This window comes from Chionomys nivalis, chromosome 5 (assembly GCF_950005125.1).
Source record: "Chionomys nivalis chromosome 5, mChiNiv1.1, whole genome shotgun sequence".
Classification (NCBI taxonomy): domain Eukaryota; kingdom Metazoa; phylum Chordata; class Mammalia; order Rodentia; family Cricetidae; genus Chionomys; species Chionomys nivalis.
Genome location: NC_080090.1, coordinates 87225013 through 87231012, shown reverse-complemented (window position 1 = coordinate 87231012; position 6000 = coordinate 87225013).

Genomic DNA, 6000 nt, shown 5'->3' with positions numbered 1-6000 from the left:
GATAAAAGAGACATCATCCTTTTAAATATCCATGAATACCACAAAATATCTTGGAGTAACTCCAAGCAAGCAGGACAGAAGTTTTTGGGTCCTGTTACCTCTGATTGTGAAGGCGGAAATGTTTTTTTTTTTATTTTTAACCATTATCACCTGTTAGAGTATAACTCTGGCCCTCGATGAATTTAGTGAGAGGCCTGAGTCTCAGCAGTCTACCCTCAAGCTACACCTGGCAGCAGGAAAGGACCACAAGCTGAGACAATACGACTCCCACCCAAGAGTGGGCGTACAAATGAAAAAACTTGTATGATAAGAACTTTAACTCTTTTAAGAAAAAATTTAAGACATTAGAAAATAAAGATCTCCTATTTTCTTGGGAAAGTAGAAGAAAACATAGCAAAAATGACAATTTCACTGAAAGCAGTCTACAGATTCAGTGTAAATGTCCGTTAAAAATTATAGCAACATTTCTCACAGAACTCACATACAGATTTACTATAAATGTACATTAAAATTATAGCAACATTTTTCACAGAACTAGAAAGAACAATCCTCAACTTTATAAGAAAGAAATAAATATTCACGATATCCTAAACAATTTTAAAAATCCTCTGAATGTATCACAGTCTTTGATTTTAAACCTTTTCTACAGAACCACAGTATTGAAATTAATCTACCTTAGATATAAATTTATATGCCTACAAACTAAAGATTTTTGACCAAGAAGCAAAATTTTAGAATGGAAAAGAAGCACATTTATCTCCTTTTATTATCCTGAAGCTGTAAGTTTCTGAGTCCAGACCTCCTTACAGCAAACCTGTCTGGCTGCCTCTGCTCCACATGGCAGGAGGCTAAGACACAGGCTCTCTAGCCCTAGGGGGTCTTCTGTGGAATCAGGGTGGAGTTCAGCAGCTTTTGCTCGTCTAGCTCCGTTTGCCCGTTTGTCTAAAATCCTGCCTTTTTCCATAGTGAATTGTAAGTCCCGAATCTGAGAGGAGAGGTCTGAGAGTTCATGCTACAATGCAAGAACTTGTTTGAGACCTTCTATTTGGGCCTTAAGGGCGGCTTTGTATTGAACAATTCCTGAATCAAAGGCATGCTATCGGGAGCCGGAGCCGTCAGAGCATAGGGCAGTGGCTGCGGAGTCCTTTTTGGAAACTAAGGAAGACGCGGAAAATAGGGTGTATTTCTGGACCTGTTAAAACTAACCAGAGGCATATTTTATCTATAAAACAAAAAAATGCAACTAAATCTCTTTTTTTTACTCTTACTCCCCTTACCCTGAGTGATTGCTGAAATTCCTTTATGAATTTCTCTTTCCTTGAGAGCGACTGGCCTATGTCTTATGGGACGACAGCGAACCTGCGCCTACCTTATCCTGCAGATCTGTCCGAGTTCTACAGCTGCAGAATCTTCTACCCGCCTGGCTGGCCAGTTATTCCAGGGTCACAGAGAGGCACCACCTGAAAGACATAGGCTGATAAGCAGGAAGGAGGCTAAGCTTATTTGTCAAAGCCTCCGTTTATTAGAGTCATGGTTACAGCTTATATAGCCCCTGGATGGGGAGCTTGGGGGGCTGGGGCACTGGGTCTTGCCACGTGGTCCACACCCATCACGGAGTCTGAGAGGTTACGATGGGTCGGGTCACGATTCCTTGGTTAGGAAGTCACAAGGTGACCCACCTAGTTCTCTAGATAGTCTGGAATGTGAGGCAGGTTCTGCTAGCAGATAACTCTCAATTAACAGTTAATTTGGGTGTGGGATAGGCTTGGTCAATAAGACTATTCTCAATACAATTGAGAAGTGAAGCCCTCTGCAAAAACTCCTCACGGCGGTGCTTCCTGTAAATTTTGGGGGGACACGGCTCCTGACAGTGAAGCTTTGAATATCTGAGGGACCCAAGGCAGTAAGACCAGGATCTACCCCTGGTACACGAGCTAGCTTTTTGGAGCCATTCCCTATGGTAGGATGCCTTGCTCAGCCTTAATGCAGGGGGGAGGGGCTTGATCCTTCCCAGCTTAATGTGCCAGACTTTGTTGACTTCCCCTGGGAGCTTTTACCAGTAGGGAGGAGTGAAATGGGGAGTGGGCCAAAGGAGAAGTGGGGGGGGGGGTTGGGGAGTGGCAGGAGGTGAGGTGGAGAACTGTAGATGGAATGTAAAACGAAATTTTTAAAAAAAATTTTAAAAAAGACCTTTTTTGTCAGGAGCCGTGTCCCCCCAAAATTTACAGGAAGCACCGCCGTGAGGAGTTTTTGCAGAGGGCTTCACTTCTCAATTGTATTGAGAATAGTCTTATTGACCAAGCCTATCTCACACCCAAATTAACTGTTAATAGAGAGTTATCTGTTAACGGAACCTGCCTCACATTCCAAACTATCTAGAGAACTAGGTGGGTCACCTTGTGACTTCCCGACCAAGGAATCTTGACCTGACCCATCGTAACCTCTTGGACGTGAGGGGCGTGGACCACGTGGCAAGACCCCGTGCCCCAGCCCCCTAAGCTACTCATCCAGGGGCTATATAAGCTATAACCATGACTCTAATAAACGGAGGCTTTGACAAAATAAGCTTAGCCTCCTGCCTCTCATCAGCCCTTGCCTTTCAGGTGGTGCCTCTCCGTGACCCTGGAATAACTGGCCAGCCAGGCGGGTTACAAACCCTAGACAGAGTAACCCGTCGAGGCGGCCTACAGTGGCGCCCGAACCAGTGACTCGGAGCACGGTTAACTTCCCGGACGACGACGCGCAGTCCCGGGACGACAAGAAATAGAAGATTCTGCAGCTGTAGAACTCGGACAGATCTGCAGGATAAGGTAGGCGCAGGTTCGCTGTCGTCCCATAAGACATGGGCCATTCGCTTTCAAAGGAAGAGAAATTCATAAAGGAATTTAAACAATCACTCAGGGTGAGAGGAGTAAGAGTAAAAAAAAGAGATTTAGTTGCATTTTTTTGTTTTATAGATGAAATATGCCCCTGGTTAGTTTTAACAGGCCCAGAAATACACCCTATTCTCCGCGTCTTCCTTAGTTTCCAAAAAGGACTCCGCAGCCACCGCCCTGTGCTCTGACTGCTCCCGATAGCATGCCTTTGATTCAGAAATTGTTCAATACAAAGCTGCCCTTAAGGCCCAAATAGGAGGTCTCAAACAAGTTCTTGCATTGTAGCATGAACTCTTAGAGCTCTCCTCTCAGATTCGGGACTTACAATTCACTATGGAAAAAGGCAGGATTTTAGACAAACGGGCAAACGGAGCTAGACAAGCGAAAGCTGCTAAGCTCCACCCTGATTCCACAGAAGACCCCTAGGGCTAGAGAGCCTGTGTTTTAGCCTCCTGCCATGTGGAGCAGAGGCTGCCAGACAGTTTGCTGTAAGGAGGTCTGGACTCAGAAAGTTACAGCTTCAGGACAATAAAAGGAGATAAATGTGCTTCTTTTCCATTCTAAAATTTTGCTTCTTGGTCAAAAATCTTTAGTTTGTAGGCATATAAATTTATATCTAAGGTAGATTAATTTCAGTACTGTGGTTCTGTAGAAAAGTTTTAAAATCAAAGACTGTAATACATTCAGAGGATTTTTAAAAATTGTTTAGGATATCCTAAATTTTTATTTCTTTCTTATAAAGTTGAGGATTGTTCTTTCGAGTTCTGTGAAAAATGTTGCTATAATTTTAATGTGCATTTATAGTAAATCTGTATGTGAGTTCTGTGAGGAATGTTGCTATAATTTTTAATGAACATTTGCACTGAATCTGTAGACTGCTTTCAGTGAAATTGTCATTTTTGCTATGTTTCTTCTATTTTCCCAAGAAAATAGGAGATTTTTATTTTCTAATGTCTTAAATTTTTTCTTAAAAAGAGTTAAAGTTCTTATCATACAAGTTTTTCCATTTGTACGCCCACTCTTGGGTGGGAGTCGTATTGTCTCAGCTTGTGTTCCTTTCCTGCTGCTAGGTGTTGCTTGAGGGTAGACTGCTGAGACTCAGGCCTCTCACTAAATTTATCGAGGGCCAGAGTTATACTCTAACAAATGATAATGGTTAAAAATAAAAAAACATTTTCGCCTTCACAAGCAGAGGTAACAGGACCCAAAAACTTCTGTCCTGCTTGCTTGGAGTTACTCCAAGATATTTTGTGGTATTCATGGATATTTAAAAGGATGATGTCTCATTTATCCTAGGTGTAAAAGAGATACACTTGGGTTATTTTCAGAATTTTGGCTATGATAAAGTAGTTCTGCTATAAACATAGCTGAGCACATGTTTTTATGGTCAAAAAACTTTTATATTTAGGCCCAACAGGGGTATTGATAAGTTTTAAGGTAGATATTTGCCTAATTTTAAAAAAATGGCCGTAATGAGGGACTCCCAATGCTGGGGAGACTCTCACTCAGGTCTCGGGAGGGCACGCCCCCCCCCCATGACTTGCAGGAGACCATCCTTGCTGCAATCACACGAGGCTCATGACCCACGTGGGGGAAGAGTTTGGCCTCTAGTGACCTGTAGAGGAAATTTTTAGAAAAGAGACCACAGCCTTGTGGTCCAGGAGGGTCATAAAAATTCCAAAAATCCAGTGATGGTCGCAGGGGGACAGCTCCCTGCCTCTCGGGACCACTCCCAGATTCCTAGAGCAGTGTGATGATAATCACAGGGGGAAAATTCCTTGTTTTTTGGGATTGTTTATCAGGATTGCAATCTGGCTTTGTCTTTAGCTGGTTCCTAGGGCAGGGTCGCTGAACAGGTTAGCCCTAGATTTTTGATTCTTCTTTTTCTGCTGGAGAAGTCCGGATTTATCCAGGTTTTTCAATACTGTGTATGATCCAAAAGTGACTGCCAGTTTACACTTCCAACGCAAGTGTGCACTTCCAGCAATGAAGTTTTTTCTTTACCCACATTTTCTTAAGCATAAATTGTTAATAATAATTTTTAATCTTGGTCATATTTACAAGGATAAAATGAAATCTCAGAGTTTTAATTTGCATTTCTCTGATGGCTAAAGGATGTTATGTTTGAACATTTTTTTAAACTGTCTCTCAGTTTGTCTGTTGAGAGTTTTCAGTTTAGGTTTGTAACAAATATTTTTATTGGATTAAAATTTTTAATAACTAATTTTCTGAGTTCTTCATATATTTTTGAAATGGGTTTATGATAAGTAAGGATCTTTTCCCACTCTATAGTCTTGTTATACAAAAGTTTCTCAGTTCAGGAGATATAATTTATGGTTTTTCCAAATGTTTGTGCCACTGAGGCTATGTTTGAGATGTGGCAAAGTGTACTTCAAAAATTTTTTCTCTATGAGGTTCAACAAAATTTTTATATGCTGAGGCCTTTGGCTCATTTAAACTTAAGTTTGTACATTGTAATGGATATGGATCTATTTTTATTCTTCTACATGGTGGTGTCTAATGAGGCCAACTTCATTAGTTAAAATGCTTCCTTTTTCATTTTTCCTATCTGCGGGGCAGACTTGCAACTTAAGAGAATAGCTTATAAGCTTTTTATTAGATATTCAATGGTTAAAGCTCTAGTTATAATATAGGAGATCTTGAGTTTTTATAGGAGACCTTGAGCCGCTAGGTAAAATTCTTACAAAAAACAGTTTCCAATAGAGAACTTAGAAAGCTGCCAAGCAGGTACTCAAACAGGTAAAATATAAATCAACAGGTACAGTATATTAATTATAATACAGCTATGGCAAGTATGTATATTAAATATAAAACTTGTTCTACAACAGTTTTATAAAAAATGCTGTTTATGGCTAAACTTTCCCAGTTTTGCCAGTTAAGATATTAAATTCTTAATTTAGAACAGTAGCCTGTCTGATACAAAAGGGCAGGATAAAATCTGGGAGATGGTTTGACAAAATATTGACTATGATCAATGTTTCTTATACTAAACAATAGATTCATTGATAATTTTAAGATTGATTCTTGGACAATTGCCTTTGCTCAATTCAAAGGCCAAAACAATAATCTTTTCCCAGATGATCATTGCTACAATTCACACACC